Source organism: Physeter macrocephalus, chromosome 12 (genome assembly GCF_002837175.3).
Source record: "Physeter macrocephalus isolate SW-GA chromosome 12, ASM283717v5, whole genome shotgun sequence".
Taxonomy (NCBI): Eukaryota; Metazoa; Chordata; class Mammalia; order Artiodactyla; family Physeteridae; genus Physeter; species Physeter macrocephalus.
In genome coordinates this window covers 89040238-89061548 of record NC_041225.1, presented here as the reverse complement: position 1 = coordinate 89061548, position 21311 = coordinate 89040238, and the positions used below count along the sequence as shown (strand labels likewise).

The window sequence follows — 21311 nt, the reverse complement described above, 5'->3', positions numbered from 1 at the left end:
CATATGTTTAGTATTTTCTTTGCTCACTCTTTCTTGTGTCTCAGATCTTCCACCTGGGATTATTTTCCTTCTACCCTGAAGTAAATCCTTTAGAAGTTCCTTTCATGAGGATTTGTGGTAGACAGAATTCTAAGATGGCTCCCAAGATCCCTACCCACTTGTGAACACATTCTCTATAATCTCCTCCCCCTGGGTGTGAGCAGATCTCATGAACATGATAGAATTTTACTTCTGTGATTATGTTATATATTGGGTTAATGGGATTTGCTGATGTAATTAAAGTCTATAACCATTTGGCTTTGTGTGCGTGTGACTGAACAATATTTATTCGTCTACCATACTTTTCTTCACATCTTTAAATTACATCTTTCTACAACTGAGTTCCTCAAAGCTTTCCACAGTCTGTGTCATTCATTAATTTATTCATTAAATGATCTTAAATTTAATGAATTTAATTTATTAAATGAATAAATTAATGGAGTGTCAGCGGATCCAGGCATTGTTCTACAGTAATGAGTGAAACAGATAAACATCCATGAATTCAAGAAGTGTATATCCTAGTGGAGTAAGAGAGATAATAAACAAAAATATATGGTAAAATTACATAGCACTCATATGAGTGCTATGGACACAAGTGAAGCAAGAAAGGAAAGAAGGAGTGCCATGATGAGGGGCCCAGTTTGAAATTTTAAATAGGTTGGCGAGTTAAAGACTCAAGTAACCAATTGGCTTTGAGATAATCAAAGGGGAGGTTATTTTGGGTGGATCTGGCCTAATCAGGTGAGCCCTTTAAAAGGGTTCAGGCCTTCTTAGAAGTCAGAGAGATTCTCCTGTTTATCATGAAGAAGCAAACTGCCACATTGTGGAGAAGGCCACATGGACTCTAGTAGTTGAGGCTTCGGTTCTACGGTTGCAAGGAGCTGAATTTTGCCAATAACCAGTGAGCTTAGAAGAGGACCTGGAGCCCAGATGAGATTGCAGCCCTGGATGACACCTTGATTTCGGCCTGGTGAGATCCTGAGCAGGGGACCCAGCTAACCTGTACCCAGATTCCTTACCCATAGAAACTGTGAGATAATACATGTTTTCTTTTAAGCCAATGAGTTTGTAATAATTTGTTATGCAGCAGTAGACTACTAATACAGGATTTAGTGATAGCAAACTTCTTCAGTGTTGTTTGAAATGCCTTTATTGTACCTTCATTGTTTTTAAACTTCAATAGAAGTACAGTTGATTTAAAATGTTTCAGGTGTAAAGCAAAGTGATTCAGTTACATATATATAATTTTTAAAATTCTTTACCATTATAGATTATTATAAGATGTTGAATATAGTTCCCTGTGCTATACAGTAGGTCCTTATTGTTTATCTATTTAATTAAAAAAATTTTTATTTTATATTGGAGTAAAGTTGATTTACAATGTTGTGTTAGTTTCAGGTGTACAACAAAGTGATTCAGCTATACATATACATATATCCATTCTTTTTCAGATTCTTTTCCCATAACGTTTATTACAGAATATTGAGTAGAGTTCCCTGTGCTATACAGTAGGTCTTGGTTGATTATATATTTTATATACAGTAGTGTGTATACATTAATCCCAAACTCCTAATTTATCCCTCCCCCCAACCTTTCCCCTTTGGTAACCATAAATTTGTTTTTGAAGTCTGTGAGTCTGTTTCTGTTCTGTAAATAAGTTCATTTGCATCTTTTTTTTTTTAGATTCCACATATAAGTGATATCATATGATATTTGTCTTCCTCTGTCTGACTTACTTCACTTAGTATGATAATCTCTAGGTCCATCCATGTTGTTGTGAATGGCATTATTTCATCCTTCTTATGGCTGAGTAATATTCTGTGGTATATATATACCACATTTTCTTTATCTGTTTATCTGTCAGTGGACACTTAGGTTGCTTCCATGTCTTGGCTATTGTAAATAGTGCTGCAGTGAACATTGGGGTGCATGTATCTTTTCAAATTAGAGTTTTTGTCTTTTCCAGTTATATGCCCAGGAGTGGGACTGCTGGATCATATGGTAACTCTGTTTTCAGTTCTTTAAGAAACCTCCATACTGTTCTCCATAGTGGCTACACCAGTTTACATTCCCACCAACAGTGTAGGGGGGTTCCCTTTTCTCCACACCTTCCCCAGCATTTATTTTTTAATTTTTTTGGCACACCGTGTGGCTTGTGGAATCTTAGTTCCCTAGCCAGGGATCAAACCCATGCCCCCTGCAGTGGAAGTGTGGAGTCCTAACTACTGGACTGCCAGGGACTTCCCCCCAGCATTTATTATTTGTAGACTTTTATTTTTTTATTTTTGGCTGCGTTGGGTCTTCATTGCTGTGCATGGGCTTTCTCTAGTTGCAGGGAGCGGGGACTACTCTTCATTGTGGTGCGCGGGCTTCTCATGGTGGTGGCTTCTCTTGTTGCAGAGCACGGGCTCTAGGCATGCAGGCTCAGTAGTTGTGGCACACAGGCTTAGTTTGAAGGACTGTCTTGAAGAGACAGTCTTTTCTCCTTTGTATATTCTTGCCTCCTTTGTTATAGATTAATTGACCGTAAGTGTGTGGGTTTATTTCTGTGCTTTCTATCCTTTTCCATTGATCTATATTTCTGTTTTTGTGCCAGTGCCATACTGTTTTGATTACTGTAGCTTTGCAGTATAGTCTGAAGTCAGGGAGTGTGATTCCTCCAGCTCCATTCTTCTTTCTCAAGACTGTTTTTGTTATTCAGCATCTTTTGTGTTTCCATACAAATTAAAAAATTTTTTGTTCCAGTTCTGTGAAAAATGCCATTGGTAATTTGGTAGGGATTGCACTGAATCTGTAGATTGACTTGGGTAGTATGGTCATTTTAACAATATTGATTCTTCCAATCCAAGAACATGGTATTTCTCTTCATCTGTTTGCGACATCTTTGATTTCTTTCATCAGTGTCTTATACTTTTTGGAGTACAGGTTTTTTACCTCCTTAGGTATGTTTATTCCTAGGTATTTTATTCTTTTTGAAGCAATGGTAATTGGGATTGTTTCCTTAATTTCTCTTTTTGATATTTTGTTGTTAGTGTACAGAAATGCAACAGATTTCTGTATATTAATTTTGTATGCTGCAACTTTACCGAATTCATTGATGAGCTCTAGTAGTTTTCTGGTGACATCTTGAGGAGTTTCTATGTATAGAATCATGTCATCTGCAAACAGTGACAGTTTAACTTATTTTCCAATTTGGATTTCTTTTATTTCTTTTTCTTCTCTGATTGCTGTGGCTAGGACACCCAAAACTATGTTTAATGAAAGTGGTAAGAGTGGGCATCCTTGTCTTTTTCCTGATCTTAGAGGGAATGCTTTCAGCTTTTCATCATTGAGTATGATGTCAGCTGTGAGTTTGTCATATATGACCTTTATTATGTTCAAGTATGTTCCCTCTGTGTTTATTATCTGGAGAGATTTTAATCATAAATGGATATTGAGTTTTATCAGAAGCTTTTTCTGCATCTATTGAGATGATTATATGGTTTTTATTCTTCAGTTTGTTCATGTGGTGTATCACATTGATTGATTTGTGGGTACTGAAAAATCTTTTCATCCCTGGGATAAATCCCACTTGATCATGGTGTATAATCCTTTTAATGTATTATCATGTCATCTGCAAACAGTGACAGTTTAACTTATTTTCCAATTTGGATTTCTTTTATTTCTTTTTCTTCTCTGATTGCTGTGGCTAGGACACCCAAAACTATGTTTAATGAAAGTGGTAAGAGTGGGCATCCTTGTCTTTTTCCTGATCTTAGAGGGAATGCTTTCAGCTTTTCATCATTGAGTATGATGTCAGCTGTGAGTTTGTCATATATGACCTTTATTATGTTCAAGTATGTTCCCTCTGTGTTTATTATCTGGAGAGATTTTAATCATAAATGGATATTGAGTTTTATCAGAAGCTTTTTCTGCATCTATTGAGATGATTATATGGTTTTTATTCTTCAGTTTGTTCATGTGGTGTATCACATTGATTGATTTGTGGGTACTGAAAAATCTTTTCATCCCTGGGATAAATCCCACTTGATCATGGTGTATAATCCTTTTAATGTATTGTTGGATTCGGTTTGCTATTATTTTGCTGATGGTTTTTGCATCTATGTTCATCAGTGATATTGGTCTGTAATTTTCTTTTTTTGTGTATGATATCTTTGTCTGGTTTTGGTATCAGGGTGATGGTGGCCTCATAGAATGAATTTGGAAGTGTTCCTTCCTCTGCAATTTTTTTTGGACTAGTTTCAGAAGGAGAGGTGTTAACTCTTCTCTAAATGTTTAGTAGAATTCACCTGTGAAGCCATCTGGTCCTGGACTTTTGTTTTTGGGAGTTTTTAAATTACTGATTCAGTTTCAGTAGTGGTAATTGTTCTGTTCATATTTTCTCTTTCTTCCTGGTTCAGTCTTGGGAGAGTGTACCTTTCTAAGAATTTGTCTGTTTCTTCTAGGTTGTCCATTTTATTGGTGTATAGTTGCTCATAGTAGTGTCTTATGGTCCTTTGTATTTCTGTGGTGTTGGTTGTAACTTCTCTTGCTTCGTTTCTGATTTTATTGATTTGGGCTCTCTCCCTTTTTTTCCTGATGAGTCTGGCCAAAGGTTTGTCATTTTTGTTTATCTTTTCAAAGAACCAGGTTTTAGTTTCATTGATCTTTTCTATTTTTTTAAGTCTCTATTTCATTTATTTCTTCTCTGATCTTTATGATTTCTTTCCTTCTACTAACTTTGGGTTTTGTTTGTTCTTCTCTATCTAGTTGCTTTAGTTGTAAGGTAAGGTCGTTTATTTGAGATTTTTCTTGTTTCCTGAGGTAAGCCTGTAACACTATAAACTTCCCTCTTAGAACTGCTTTTGCTGTATCCCATAGGTTTTGGATAGTTGTATTTTCGTTTTCATTTGTCTCTGGGTATCTTTAAATTTCTTCTTTGATTTCTTCAGTGATCCATTTGTTGTTTAGTAGCATATTGTTTAGCCTCTATGTGTTTGTTGCAGTTTTTTATTGTATCACCTTCATATTTGAAGACAGTTATTTTCTCTTATCCTGTTGAAGATAATATTTTTTGTCTCTGGCTCTCATTGTTGCTTTTGAGAAATCAGATATTAATCTAACAGTTACTTTGTAGGGAATCTGCCTTTTGCCTCTTGCTCCTTTTAAGATTTTATCTTTGTTATTGTTTTTCTACAATTTCACAAGTATAATTCCAGATGTACATTTCTTTTCACTTATTCTGGTGGGAATCCCTTGGATTTTCTGAATATGAGGATATGAATATATACTGTAGTTCTCTTTTTAAAAATTAATTAAATAATTTTTGGCTGTGTTGGGACTTCATTGCTGAGCGCAGGCTTTCTCTAGTTGTGGTGAGCAGGGTCTACTCTTTCTGGTGTGCGGGCTTCTCATTGCAGTGGCTTCCCTTGTTGCGGAGCACGGTCTCTAGGTGCACAGGCTTCAGTAGTTGTGGCACACAGCCTCAGTAGTTTTGGCTTGCAGGTTCTAGAGCACAGGCTCAGTAGTTGTGGTGCATGGGCTTAGTTGCTCTGCGGCATGTGGGATCTTCCCAGACCAGGGATCGAACTCGTGTGTCCTGCATTGACAGGAGGATTCTTAACTACTGTGCCACCAGGGAAGTCCCCTTCCCTATATTTTAAATCCCCCTTTATATTTTTAAAAACAAATTAAAGGGCTTCCCTGGTGGCACAGTGGTTGAGAGTCCGCCTGCCGATGCAGAGGACACGGGTTCGTGCCCCGGTCCGGGAAGATCCCACATGCCGCGGAGCGGCTGGGCCCGTGAGCCATGGCCGCTGAGCCTGCGCGTCCGGAGCCTGTGCTCCGCAACGGGAGAGGCCACAACAGTGAGAGGCCGGTGTACTGCAAAAAAAAAAAAAAAAAAAAAAAGCTTTCTTTACATACCATAAAATTGGTCTATTAAAAAAAAATTAAACATTCATTTTATATATGGTAACTGAAAATTCCAAAATCAGTAATCTTTGCAGGTTTGAATAGTTTATGGCAGCTTGTCTCTTTGTGTGTTTAATGGCTTTGTACCCTCATGGTTCTTGGAACTCTAGCTGTAGGAATTATTTGATGCCTGGGATTAAAGTATATTCCCCAGAGAGGGTTTACATTTAGTTTGGCCAGGTTTCTAGGAGAACTATGCCAATTTGGACCACTTTAAATTAAATTTTTGTCTTGGAATTTTTTTTTTGGCCACTCACATGCTATACATTCTGCCCCCAAACTTGTGTGAGTACAAACTTATTGTTCTGAATTATGTGAGAATTTTCCCCCCACTACACCTTGAACCAAGGATGAGATAGATAGGCTTTTGTCCTTCCTGTTTCACTCTGTGGGGCACCTTTTTTTGTTCTCTTAAGTTTGCTCTCTGGGGGTGTTACTCTTTGACTACCCTGGTTTTATATGTGTAGGGGATAGTTTTCCATTTCAACGTTCTCTGCTCAACCCCCGATTTTGTCTTCTGTCCCAGTTCATGGCCCTTTAAACCCTGGTTCCAGATCAGGAAATGGCTTAGCAAATGCTGGCTCTAATTATCATCTGTGCCTTGGGATTCATAACTTCACGTCATCTCTAGCTTCTGAGGAATTCCCTTACTTTCTGACCAGTTCATTCAGGCAATACAAATAGGGGTGTGTGTGTGTGTGTGTGTGTGTGTGTGTGTGTGTGTGTGTGTGTGTGTGTAATGATCCAGCATTTATAGTTGCACTATATCAGGTGGAATTTCTGTGACATTTAGTCCTCTGTAGTGCCAGAAATGTGAGTGTCCAGTTTTTTTCTTCCTTTCTCCTTCCTTCTTTTTTTTTTTAACATCTTTATTGGAGTATAACTGTTTTACAATAGTGTGTTAGTTTCTCCTTTACAACAAAGTGAATCAGTTATACATATACATATGTTCCCATATCTCTTCCCTCTCCTTCCTTCTTTATTTCCTTCTTTTGCATTTGGATAATCAATTGTCCCAGCACCATTTGTTGAATAGTGTCTTTGCCCCACTGATTTTTTTTTTTTTTTTTGCGGTACGCGGGCCTCTCACTGCTGTGGCCTCTCCCGCTGCAGAGCACAGGCTCCGGACGCGCAGGCTCAGCGGCCATGGCTCACGGGCCCAGCCGCTCCGCGGCATGTGAGATCTTCCCAGACCGGGGCACGAACCCGCGTCCCCTGCATTGGCAGGTGGACTCTCAACCACTGCGCCACCAGGGAAGCCCTCCCCCACTGATTAATAATATAAATTTTCTCATATCAGAAATTCATGTGTATGTGTTTGTTTTAGGTCTGGATTTGTTTCTGTTCTTAGCCAGGTTTTTTTTGCCCGCAAGCATGGCTTGCGGGATCTTATTTCCCCGAGCAGGGATTGAACCCAGGCCCTTAGCAGTGAAAGTGCAGAGTCCTAACAGCTGGGCTGCCAGGGAATTGGATTTGTTTCTGTTCTAATGGTCTGTTTCACTATCAATACCACATTGCCTTAATTATACAACTTTAAGCACAGCCACCCCCTCAACTGTGTTCTTTTTCTTTAGGACTTTCTTGGCTATCTTTGGCCCTTTGCACTTCTCTACAGATTTATTTGTTTTCAAGCTCCTAGAATATCCTGATAGGATATTGATTGGAATTATTTCAAATATATATATTAATATGGGATAACTAACTTCTTTATGACATTAAATCTTCCTGTTCACGAATGTGCTATACTGCATTTATTTAGGGTATCTTTATTGTCTGCAAATATGATTTTATAATTTTGGGTTGTGAACATATTTTGTTAGGTTTATTACTAGATGCATCAGTTTTCTTTAAAATATTGTATTATTTAACTTTTCATTGTTGGTTATAGAAATGAAACAGATTTTTTATATTGATTTTTTTGTATCTAGCCACCTTGCTAAATATTTTTAATCAATTCTAATAATTTTCAGATTCTTTTGGCATTTTCTGTGTATCTCATCATATCATCTGTGAAAAATGACAGTTTAACTTCCTCCTTTCTAATCTTTATGCCTTTTATATCTTTTTCTTACCTTACTGTATTAGCTATGTCCTAAAATACAATGTTGTTTAGAATCAAAGATATTGGGCATCTTTGTATTCCTGATTTTAGACAGCTTAATGAGATCTTATATTATTTCAAGGGTCTGATCTGTTTTACAAAAATGTCCCTACTTGTAGATATGTTTTCTCTCATGGTTTCTAAAATAGAACTTGTGTAGTCCTAAGTCCCCACTGTAAGAGTGATTTTTTTTTTTTTTTTTTTTTTTGGCGTTACGCGGGCCTCTCACTGTTGTGGCCTCTCCCGTTGCGGAGCACAGGCTCTGGACGCGCAGGCTCACCGGCCATGGCTCACGGGCCCACCCGCTCCACGGCATGTGGGATCTTCCCGGACCGGGGCACGAACCCGTGTCCCCTGCATCGGCAGGCGGACTCTCAACCACTGTGCCACCAGGGAAGCCCCAGAGATGTTCTTTTGAAGTATCTCAGAGTCAGCTGGAGGCTAAAAAGCTTTATTCAGATTTTGATATTTAGGAAGTTAAAAATATCAAAAAGGTTTTAAAACACAACAGGATCATAGGTCACTGAGAAACAGTACTTATTCATTTAACCAAAGTCACAAAACGATTAAAAGAAAACAAATACACATTACCTAAGGGCACAGAAATTTACATAATCTGTTATCAAAAGGAGCATTTCTAAGAGAGAGATCAAATTCCAGTCTTGCATTAGTTTACTTAACAAAACCCACTTACTTAGGTAACTTCAATCGAAATTTAGTTAATCCTGGCCATGTATAAAACTTTCTCAGTATAATGTAATTCCATTCCTCATACCTTCTTAACTGAAAACACACATTCTACCATGCTGAAATGTTTTATTATTTTCAGTAGCTTTAATTATATATTTAAATTAGAATCCCCGACTCTTAAAAACCTTAATTTCCAGTGACAACCAAGAGGCAAGTAATAGTTACCAAAATCTGGAGAAACTATTTTAGATGATTTTTAAGACATAATTATTCTTATAGCTTACCTAAAAGATCTTATTTCATTTATATTTACTTTAATTTCATCATATCAAGTTATTTTTCTTGCTGACAAATTTGCAACAGATGTAACAAGATTTCATTTAACTTTTATTAAACCTAGGTGCAGTGAAAGTACTATACATAATGCTGATGGCTCTAAAGACATGTCTGTATTAATTAGATCAACACACTTAAACATTAATACCAGGTATTAATTTCATACTAAATATGTCCCAGTTCACGTGAACCTGAAACTCATTTAGCTTAATTTCTCTTGTATTTAGAATTGTTTGGTTTGTAAGCACTTACTTTTCTTTAAGCCAATTAAATAGGGCTCATTTACAGATTAACCTCAGCAATGTTATCCAAAGACAAAAACACATACAAACACACAAACAAACAGAAAGACATCATAGTTCTCATTTCAAAAGTTCAGCCCTGAGTCAGGTACAGCAATGTAAAACCCATCAGTTTACAAAAGAGGTTGCATTAAAGTTGGGTTTCTGGCAGATGGAACAAATCAAGCTCACTTGTCTAGATGGCTAAACCCTTTCTACTAATATTTATGGAAAACAAGTCAAGTTCTAAATTACTGTACCCTCTTTTTCAAAATTTGCATTTTAAAAAGATGGCAGAGATAAGGGTTTTTGAGAAAACCAGATAGGACATTTGTATCTAGGCAAGATACAAGCAAGTTTCCCCTTTGTTTAATATTTACAAGCCTCTTAAGATCACCCGTATTTATTAGAAAATCTATCAACTTGTTCCCCACTGTCAATGTTACCTGTGGCTCCTGTGGAGAAATCAGAATTGCAAGCCTCAAGTCCAAGGGAGTGTCCTGGCCTCTTACAAGATATTGGGACAAGGGAAATTGCCCTTCTGCAGAAGTGGCTCCCAGTCCAAATTGGGTGTCCTGTCAGGTCTTAGATGGTGATACTAAACCAGGTCCCTGTGCCCTGGGTGTTACCATAGAAACTTCTGTTTGATCCCCTTGGGTAGGGGAAACAGGAGGCAGTGAATATGTTGGTGGCATGGTCGGGGGGGGGCAGTTGGAACAACTGCTGGTGCAGCCTGCTTGGCCACTGGGGGAGCTGGATAGGCTGGACGGGGGTTTAAGTTTTGAAATAACATGTCCCCACTCTCATTTTTTTCTCTTCCCTTGTAGAACCGGTTTCCCCTTGGGTTTTCTTTCAGACTGCTGCACCATAAGGTGGCAGCCCTCTGATTCCTTTTCCTCCTGATGCAATAGCATAAATGCTCCTACATATGGAATCTCATCTCTTTTCCCTGCTCTTTTGCAGAACATTTCTAACTGCGAGATTGTATAATAATTGAGTGAGCCATTCAGGGGCCATCGTTCTTCTGATCCTAACATATATTGGGTCCACACTCTATTACAATAGTACATCATGTCTTTCTTAGTCATAGGCTCACGGCTGTTTTCCCCATTTATATTCCCCAAAGGGTTCTCCTTTAGGATAGATGGAGTATTTTCCACTTTTAAAAGTTTGATGACACCAAGACACAGAATACGCCGACAAATTCCAACACAAAAGGTAGAAACTCTAGCATCGATGCACACAAAACCAAGACAAAACCAACGAACTAGTTCCCAGATCGAGTAGACTTACCCTACAAAACCAATGAAGTAGTTCCCAGGGAACCAGTTCCCAGAATCGGGCAGAGTCCAACAACAATTCCCCCCTCCAGCAGAGTACACCAACCAGATTGGCTTGTCCCGTAAAGGAAAAGCCCAGATTGAGGTGGGGATATGTTTCTGGCGTGCATGCTGGAGCGACTTACCCTCCAAATTGAATCAAGTCCATTGACTCGTAGCACCAAATTGAAGTTTGTCTGTTCCTTGCTTCAACTGCCAAGTGCTGGGATAGCCAGTGCCGCTTCAGGGAATTTTGAAGGGAAGATCCTCAGGACAAATGGTCCTGGCAGCTGCTAGGGCCTTGCCTCAATATTCCCTGACCGGGTCTAGCTAGACACGAGCAAGGCTCCTGGTTGGCTCGCTAAATTTGTTGCCGAGTCCAAGCTCGCTCTGCTCGCTGCACGACAGGCCAATGAATTGGAGACGAGGTGTTGAGGTAAGGAATACGACTTTATTCGGAAAGCCGGCAGACCGAGAAGATGGCAGACTAGTGTCTCCGATAAACCATTTTATCTGGGTCTGGATGCCAGTTTCTTTTATAGAATCAGAGAGGGAGAGGCGGTGGGGAAGTAAAGTAAAAGGGCCATCAGTCTTGCAAAACATCTCCTGGAATGACCAGCCTCAGTGAGGGGATGTGTTAGTTTCTTTTTTCTTGCAGCCATTCACAGGTGGGCAGGGTTTCGTGAGGCAGGCCATTATGTATGATTATAATAACAAAAGACAAGAAAATCAAAGTTTAAAGTCAAAGAAACAGATCCAATGTGGGGTCCGATTTAGTTCTTCCCTGTCACACACTTAAAAAATGAGATGAAGTGGGATTCCCTCCTTTTTAAAAATGTTTTTAGAGCTATTAAAAAACTTGCATTTACACAATAGTTGATAAAAATATTCCTCTGGATTGTACCAGATGGGAGACAGGGACCACTGATAGGACCGGGTGTTTGATATTAATCAGACTTGGCTTCTTTTTTACCTGCTTCATCAGAGGCTGGTCTCTCATTTTTATTTTCAACATTTTCTGCAGGTAAGTCTTCTTTAGTCTCTTGGTGAGCCACTTCAGCCTGTTTTCCCTTTGCTCCCTTTTCCCCTTTGTTTGCACTTTTTTGCCTGAAGATTTATCCTTTCCTTCCACCTTTTTGGCTTCGTTTCCACTTTTGCAGAAGCTGTTTTAGCCAACAACATTGCTGATCTCCTGTTGGGCTCCTCCTTCTCCGCCCCCTCGGCAGAGCTGACTTTCCTCTTGGGCACCTTGGCAGCGGGGCGGGCACGTGCTGGGTGCCTGCGGGCCACAGCACGCCACGAATCTTCGTGAAGCTGGGTTGCCTGGCCGTGATGCCAAAATCTTGGCTTTCTGTGCACCAATGCCTAAAAGAAATACGGAGAAGAAGTTTTGGAGGAAGGAGAAAAAGTAGTTTTATTCTTTGCTAGGCAAAAGGGGGAACACAGCAGGCTAGTCTCAAGAACTGTGCCCCCCCACCCCCCATAGGGAAAGGTTTTTATAGCTTGGGTCTCATGGTCTGGGGTAGGTGATAAGGCCCAAAGTAATTAAGGTCTTGCATTTCTTTTCTTCTGAATATTCATGGTCAAAGCTGGCATCAGGCAGCTCAGCAACCGGGTCTGGTGTCCCTGAAGTTATCAGCTGTGACCTTCTTTCTGAAATGAAGAGTGCTGCAAGGGTGTGTAGGAGAAGAAATGCCAGGTGCAAAGGGTAATTCATATGGGGTCAGAGAGTAATTGACTTTGCTAAGGACAAGTCTAGCTACACGTATTTATAAGTAGTAACAGCTAAAGAATAACAAAGATTGCTCAACACTTTCAGGCCTGGGTATGCTGTTTCCCCAACCTGTTCATTGTTTACTTATTTTCCTTGTTTATCCAAAAAGAAAAGTCTCATTTCTATTTTTACTGCAACAAATACCCCGCTGCTAGTTCATTCCCTCCACATCAATGAAGGAAGGGAAATGGGCCTTGCATTCTTGTCTGGCTGAGGATAAACTTCAGTTTTGCTCCATTTGACAAGCACCAGCTGTCCAGCCCAGGGGCCCATCTATCTCCTACTTCAGCCGCTGCCACTCCTGCCACCCATGTTTTCTTTTTTTTAATTAAAACATGCCAAAGTCCATTACGTAAATTTGCATAAGGGCATGAGAATGCCTGAATTCCCATATGATAGATAATACTGAATAGCAGCAAATTTTAATTTTTTCCTCAAGCTACCTGACGAAAGATGGTTTACTAGTATTGTTTTAATTAACAGCTTAGCACTCAAAAGCGTAGCCACCCTCTGGGGGAGCCCTTTGCCCAACGCAAAGGAATCCTCGGGCTCCTCTCTGTGCTGTCTACCCTCTGCCTGCAGAGGTCGCTGGCCACCGCTCGCCTCTCTCCTGTGGTCCTAATCGGCTTCCCGTGTACAGTGCGCACGCGCATATTTCGCTCCAGGTGTCCAGCTTTGTGCCTGATCGAAGTCTTCTCGGCCGCGCTCAGCGCGCAGTGTTTAACCCGGGCTGGTCTTCGGGGGAAGGGTAGCGTGTTCCCCCGACCCAGAGCGCCTCTGGGCCTCAGCGGCTAGAGGGCCTGGGACGGGCCTACAGGGGTCGGGCGGCACGGCGGGCAGCCCATGCGGGCGGGCCCCCGCTAGGGCTTGGGCGTCGGTCGTCGGTGGGTCCCGGAGCCGGGCGCGGAGCCCCTGACCGGACAGGTACGGAGGCGGCGACCCTGGAAACTGCCTCTTCCCCCACCGTGTTCGCCAGGCTCCTGGCTGTGCTCTGGAGGCTCGGCGCTCGCCTAGGGCGCGGCCGGGAGCCGGGTGTGCGGGGCAGGGGTCGGTAGGGGTGGGCCGCGGCGGGGGTGGGCGCCCCCTGGGTCTGGGCTGGTCCGACCCACCTGAGCTCTTCAGCCTGCCCGTGTGGTGTTCTCCCGGGGTCGAGTGATTGCATGTCCGAATTCCTCCAGAACTGCAAGGGTTCCCCTCCTTTCCTGGGAGCATCCAAGGCACCCCTGAACCCATTCCAAGCTACAGGTTTCCTGTGGGGCACACGGTTGAGAAGTTGTGTCAAACAGAAAAACAAACAAAAAACAAAGCGGACTCAAGGTGGGGGCCTGGATATGCGTTTGGTGTGTCAGTTTCCCATTCCTGGCGTCCTCCTTAACTGGCAGGCTCCCCCTTGAGCAGTCATCTTGCGCATCCCCACAACTAAATCACACAGATGACGAACTCCACTATTTTTAAGAGGCGGTGATTTAGAAACTTACCCTCACTTATTACAGTGTGGAGAGCAGCAAGCCCATCTTGACCACTTACTTGGTCCAGTATGCTTAAGGTACTGAGAATCAAGGAGCTATGAGGCGGAGATTGAAGTTCTTTAGCTAATGTACGGGCGAAGCCCAAGGCCCGGGGATGTTAGCGATAGTAGTTAAGGATAACTTTTTTTTCAAAGACATTTTGTGCTCAAATATGTTCAGAAACTTCACGGTTAAAGTTTTCTCTACTACAGAATATTTTGGAACTTTCAGTATGCTACTGATATTTTTATCACGAATTTCCCACTGGAAGTATAGTATGGAGAGTTTCCCAAATTTGAACGGAAAATACTGTTTTTCTTGGGTGTTACCTCTGTTTAACATATGAAACAGTTTGGGAAATGGAGTTCCAGAATTAGAAACTCAAGGTTTGGAAGGGGCAGTGTAGGTCAGTGCTTTTTGAACTTTAATGCTGCATACACAAAATCTGTTAAAGTACAGATTTTGGTTAGTTCTGAATTTTTAACAAGTTCCCGGGTGATGCTGATGCTGCTGGTCCATGGACCACACACACTTCAAGTAGCAAGGGTTTTCACTGGATTGATAGAGACCATGTTCTGTTCCCTGCTCTCTAGAGCAAGCTGTGCTGCCTTGAATGATCACTTCCCCTGTCCAGACCTATAAAATAGGAGACTGGATTAGAAGATCTCTCAGGTTTCCTTCAGACCTAAAATGTGATTCTAGTCCAGTTACCCTTGTGATAGTTGAATTACATCTAAAATATCCTTGCCCTATGCCCAGTTTGGGCTTGAACATTTCTAGTAATGGGGAATTTACTGCATGTAAGGCATCCCATTTCATCGTGGCATAGCTCAATAAGGAAGTTTTTCATATTGCTAAAATACACTCTGTAACTTCCATCCTGTTGGTACTAGGTTATCTCTTAGAATCAAACAGAAAAAAAAGTATAATCCCTCTTTCAAAGGTGACTCTTGGGGGCCTGTGCTCCACAGCAGTGAGAGGCCCGCGTACCGCAAAAAAAAAAAAAAAAAAAAAAGACACTTAAAAGTGTGAGATGACAGTGTTTCTACCAAGTTTTCCTCAAACTGAATTATCCTTTATTTTTCCATGACATTGTTTCAAATCCCTGTCTCTTAAATTTAGTCCTTCTGTGTGGAGTGTGGTGGGGCTGTAGCTGGACTTTGAAGGATGGGTGGGGCTTGCAAAACTAGGGAAAGCATCCTAAGCAGCTGACAGTGGTCCAGAGATGACACTGCGTATGTCAGATCCAGAATTGTTTGATTCAAGTAAGAAATGGTATGTCAGTGAAAGATTTTGGGCAAAGCAATGTTTTAGAGTGTGTAGTTGTTTTACTGTGGTATATAATGTGGTTGGAAATGGGGAAGGAGAGAGGCAGGGAGCCAGATATGCTTAACATATCAGTAAAGAGGGCTTAGGTTGATGATAATAGTAATGCCTTCTATTTATGTATAACATTTTACAGATTACAGAACCTTTCACAGACAACCTTTCCTGTGAGGTAGGCAGAGCAGCTGTCAACCAGTTTTATAGATGAGTCACCAAAGAGTAAATGATTTGCCTTAATTCTCAAAGCTGTTACATGGCAGACCAAAGTGATGACAGTGGTAATGGAGGAGAAAGGAAGAATGCAGGAGGCAATACTGAGGAAGAATTGATAAGATGGGCCTGAATCAACATGAGGGTACAAAGGAAAAGAAGTTGTTAGGGAGGAGTCAAAATAGTTGGGAAAATCATAATACATGATCGACAACTGCCATAGGTTGTACTTGCTCAGATCTGTCATTGTTAGTGGCTGTTTGGAGTTATAGGTTGGGAGGGATTGTGGTAGAGGATTCCTAGGTTGTTTAGCCTGTCTATTGGTACTGGGTGGTGTGTGGGCCTTGGGTTAGCTGTCCCATACCAAGGGAATTGAGGACTGGATCCTCAGTGTCCCCTGAGAAGGTAAATGCTGAGCAATTGACTGATTCAAATCTATCTTAGGGTCCTTGCCATCCTGGAGTTTCTGAATTTTGTTTTATATAATTTTTCTTTTGAAGTTCCAGCTAGTATTAGTTGTACTTGGCTGATGGACAAATTGGCTATCCAATCTGACCTCCCCAAGCTCCCACATATCCACTGAGGGTTTCACTGAAGCAGAGACTGGACCCTTGTCACTCCCGAAGCCACGCTAAAGCTATTTTCCCAGAAGATCTGCACTTCCCCTAGAGCCTAGAGGTCTCGGTCTCTCTCTCTCTTTCTCTCTTTCTTTCTTTCTTTCTTTCTCTCTCTCTCTGGTCCTTTTACCCTGGAAGCATATGAGGTTGAGATTTATTGTTACTACCAAATTCCATAGGACCTGGAGCTGTCCCTGCACTTTTAGTTTCTTAGGCTCTTATCTGGTGAGCAAAGAGCTACATCTCTTGGGGTGTATGTGTGCCTGACTGTTGTACTTCCCCCATGGTGTCTCTGGGAAACCTGTCAGAAGCAACTTATATCCCTAGAGCCTGGTGTTGGTACAGGCTTCTATTCAACATTGAGTGTCTTCTGTGTCCAGTGCTTAGGGTACTGAGATGAATTAAAATTCTGTGCCCTGGAGGAATTCACGATGGCATAAGGGAGACGATATTGTGAGTAAAATGCGATCTTGTAATAGAGATATTTCCAAAGTGTTGTGTGAGGGCAGAGGAGGGAATGACTAGCTCCACATGGAGACATCAGGGGAGTATTCAGGAAAGAGATGATAAGTAAGTTGAGCCTTGAAGACGAAGAGAGAGACTTGGTGACGTTTGCAACATTTGCAGAGGCATAAGATAGATAGATCCAAGTGGCTGGAATCTAAGAGAACTTTGGGATCAAAGGAGAGGTGATTGATGAGATTAGATTCATAATGAGGCCAGGTTTTTAACGGCCTGAAGTTCTAAGATTCAATTTTATGGGAGGAAAGCCACTGGAGATTTTTAGGCAGGGAGGTGTTGTGGTTATATTTTGGAAAGCTAATTGTGGAAATAGACTGAAAGGGAAGAATCTGGATCCAGGACATCAGGAGACTCTTGTAGTAACCTGGGCTTGGCTTCAGGTTGAATTAAGGATTAGTGGGGATGGGAAGGAGGGGATAAATTGGAGATTGTAGAGACAGAGTTCACCTGACGTAATGACTAATTAATTGGTTGTTGAGAACAAGAGAGAGGGAGTTGTTGAGGATGACTCAGTTTGCTATTTTGGATCGATGGTGGTACCAGTAGTAAAGGGGGAGTATAGACGAGGAACATTTGCTGGGGGAAGCTTCTGTGTGTTTTGGGTCCTGTTGAATTGGGGCGTCTGTGGCGCTTAGCAGATAGGTGGAAATGTGGGTTTGGAGTTGAGAAGAGAGTCTGTGTCTAGGGGTGGTAGATGTAAGTGGTAGTTGATGCTGTTGGAATGGATGAGCCTAGCCATGCTTATAGAAGGCTGAAGATAACAGAGGAGATGACAAGGATTGGTGGGCAAGGTGAGAGAGAACGTTGTCCAGGGAGCTACAGAGGAAGAAGTTGCAGGAAGAGAATCAGCAGCCTCTTGCTACAGCGAGGTCAAGTAGTATGAGCTTGGAAAATGTACTTTGAGATTGGGCAGTTAGGAGATTGTGGTCACCAGGGCTCTTTTATTTTTTTAGTGTGAGCAGCTGGATTGAAGAGTGGATGGGAAGTGAGGATAGGGAGGATGTACTCACTTTGAGTAGTTTGGGAAGGAAGGAAGGAAGGAAGGAAGATGGTGGCAGCTTGTGGAGGAGTAGCAGAGACTAGAGACATTTTCCTAGAATAGAAGTCTTGAGCATGGGTTATCTGATGATGTGTAAGAGCCAGTAGAGAGGTTGCATTTGAAGGCACAAAGGAAATGATGATTGCAGAAGAGGGTGGAGGGTTGTCTCTGAAAAGGAGACATCATTTCTTTTGAAGAGGAAGGACAGAAGAAAGGAAAAGAATGTAGGAAGAAAGAGGCAATGATGGATACACCTGAATTTGCAAAGGAATTCTTATCTAATAGGTTCAACTTCCTTTCTCAGCAAGGTTATCTGCTGAGGGGTGGGGGTCCTGGTGTGGGCTCGGATAGGAACAGGGACTTGAGAGTGGTAAGGGAAACTTGAAACTGTCCAGAGAGGAAAGGGAAAGAGAGCAGAGTTGAGATATGCTCCAAGAACATTGAGTACCCTCCGAATTTGAATCCTGCACTGTAGGCCTCTCTTTCCTCTTCTTCATAATAATTATGGCTGACTTTTATTGAGTGCTTCATACCAGGCACTCTTCTAAGTGCTTTTCAGGCATTCTCTCGTGATTCTGACAACAACCCTGTTAGAAAGGTATTGTTAGTATCTGTGTTTTACAGAAGGAGAAATTGAGGCATGGAGTATTACTTACACTTAGTAGAACTTATGTCTGATGAATCTCTTACGTCTGCAGAAATGGCATTCCTTCCTTGAGGCATCAGAGAAAGGCAGAAATTTAATCCCAACTCCCAGTTTCTGGTCCTTGAGGGGCTGGAGTTTAGGGCTGCTAAGGAGGGCCAGTCTGTGGGTATGATAGTGGCCTGGGTGAACAGGGTGGTGGGGTCACTGTTGCTGCTGTATTTTTACAACTACGTACAGAATTCTGAAATCCTTGTGTGATTTCCCAGCAACCTGCCTAGAAAGACAGGTGACTGATAATGATTTGTTAGGTACTGCAGGCTGAGACCATGTCAATTGAGATGGTGAATAAGAAAAGAGATCTTGTCTCAGTCAGCCAAAAAAAGAATTTTTACTGCCAGTTATGGGACTAGGCAGACCTATGACCTTACGTAATAGCATAGATTATTAACACTCACCTTTGGTGTTTTCCCTGTTGGTGTGATAGATAGAAATTGTAGGTAAGGTGCACACCTGACTTGAGTGAAAGTGGAGAATGATGAGGTGGCATGGGTGGAAGAGAAATGGACTTACCTTTTCCTGCTGCAGCCACTGGAGCATCATTTCTGTGTCCTTCCTCTTGATGTTGCCATGGATACGCCTTTGCGTGGTGACTAGAGGAGATTGATTTCCATTATGATCAGATGATGACGTGGATTTAAAAAGAGAAAGGACAGAATGCTCTGCTTTTGGGGAGTGGCCGGTGAGCTGCCCAAAAGGCAGAGCCCAGCACAGCCGAGGTGGCTGTGGCTTTGTTGGCTGCTTTGGCTTTTGCTGAAGTTGTGAAATGGTGCATCTCTCTCTTTAGAGCGCAGGCTCAGGGTTCCCTGTCTGCAGGGTCCTAGTGCCAGGTACTTGCTGGTTGATCATGGGGAGAAAGCAGCAGGAACTTCGAGTAGGCTATTAAGTAGGACTGCTGCTAGCTCTGGGAGGGTTGCAATTCTTTCTATTTTCAAAGAACATTTATTTATTTATTGGCTGCTTTGGGTCTTTGTTGCTGCCCGTGGGCTATCTCTAGTTGCAGCGAGTAGGGGCTACTGTTCGTTGTGCGGGCAGAGCACAGGCTCTAGGCGTGCAGGCTTCAGTAGTTGTGGCAACGGGCTTAGTTGCTCCATGGCATGTGGGATCTTCCCAGACCAGGGATCAAACCTGTGTCCCTAGCGTTGGCAGGCAGATTCTTAACCACTGCACCACCAGGGAAGTCCCGGCTTGCAATTCTTGAGTACCAGGCTGCAATCAAGTGCTTGTTACCTTCCTGCAGAAGCGCCTTCATTGAGGATATGAGGCATATTGTGTAGCTTTCCTTCCTGGCTCTTGGAGGTCTGGGCCCTTTGGAGGTGGGCCTGGTAGTCATTAGGTATTCCGAGGGGAGGGGGATATCCTGGGAGGGGGTAGACCTGTATTCAGTTTGAGAGTAGGCTACAGAAATTTCTGGGGATAATGAAGAGCTGGAGAGATTAAAAAAAAAAAAAAAAGTCTCTTTAGGGTCTAGGTCCTATCTGTGTGAGATCTGCAAGGCAGATACTGGAGTAGGACCTAGGAACAAAAGGCTCTGTTTATCTTCTTTAGGGGTTCCTGTGCATATCTGGCCTTCCAAGCTTCCAGTATCCCTTCTCCTTTCCTGACTCCTGAGGGACTTATATCCACACATATCCCTCCCCTACTAGTGCTTTTAGAGATGTACAACTTCACCCTTGTTATAAGAAAATCTGTATCTTGCTGATTACCTTTATGTTTCATTTTATCTCTTTGCAACCAAATCGAAATACCCTGTGCCTAATGCACTTCAGTTCAAGTGTGTGGACCCTGCTGTCAGACTGCCTGGATTTCAGACCTCTACAAGTGGGATCAGAGAAAGCAAACAGTTGGGTTAGCCCAGGATCAAGGTTTGGTAAGGTGAGACAAGAGGAGGTCAGGGGCGTAAAGGATGCTGGGGTACCAGTAAAAGCAAGGTAGATATGGTGCAGGCTGGGTGCCGAAGAGGCTTTTCCTCCTTACTAGTTCCTCCTTAATTCCTAATAATCCACTTCTTTTCCTGTCATCTCTGAAATGTTCTCCGAGACCACTGGTAATCTATTTATTAGACACAGATTTCTTTCCCTCCTCTCTTTCCATTTTCCTAGACTTTTTATTAGTATTTAATATCATTGGGGAGGAAAATGGATTAGAAATCCAGGGAGTATCTGTCTTCTGGCTGAGGTAGCATGTAACTCAGACTTGTCCTATGTGACATGGGGTGGAGCCCAATGGTGCTGTTGAAGGATCACCTACCTGTACAGCTAGTCAAATGTGCCCCCCTTCCTACTCACATGTGCCCCGCTGGCTATGAGACTTAGGTGAGTTGTTTGACTTCTGAGACTCAGTTCTGTCACCTGTAGAATGGAAATAGTGGAATCCGTGTTGTCTGCATCACAGGTTCATTTTGGAAGGAGATCGTGAAATACACGTGTTAGTGGTCACAGTTAAATTTGCCTCTGAGAAGGCCCTATGACTTATTTTCTCTCTCTTAACATACTCAGTTTCCCGTCCCAATTCTGTTGTTATCAATCATCACTCTCCTATTATTCCTGCTTGAAAACTCCCAAGTTTATTCATTCCTTTTCTTATCCATGCATTCATTCATCCATCCATTTATTCATGCAAGGTTTGAGTTCCTACCGTATGCAGTTGTCATTGATGTACCCTCTCGGTAATGATGAAGACAATATCTACAATTTGTTGAACACACATTCTGTGCTCAGCACTGTACTAAATGCTTTACTTCAGTCTTATTTAATCCTCACAACATCCCTGTGAGGTAGGTATTATTTCCCCCTTTTTTCAGTTGAGGTAACCAGGGCTCTGAAAATATCTTACCCAGAGTCGTACACATGAGGAAATAGGAGAACCAAAGCTGTACCCAGGTCTGTCCATCT

General features: G+C 42.0%; 1 protein-coding gene and 1 pseudogene across 9 annotated transcripts in view; one reads left to right on the top strand and one right to left on the bottom strand.

Moving 5' to 3' along the window:
- Positions 1-11665: 11665 nt before the first annotated feature.
- On the bottom strand, positions 11666-13654 carry LOC114487286 (non-histone chromosomal protein HMG-14-like; annotated as a pseudogene).
- The window catches only part of DCTN1 (dynactin subunit 1), a 30479-nt gene continuing 22314 nt past the window's right edge, over positions 13147-21311 (top strand). For 8 of the 9 annotated variants that reach the window (XM_055089277.1, XM_055089275.1, XM_055089274.1 and 5 more), the window contains exon 1: positions 13202-13416. The gene's annotated coding sequence lies outside the window, so the exon portion shown is untranslated. Of the gene's footprint in view, positions 13417-21311 lie in introns of all 9 variants that reach the window. The other variant, XM_007107657.2, reaches the window with a different exon arrangement.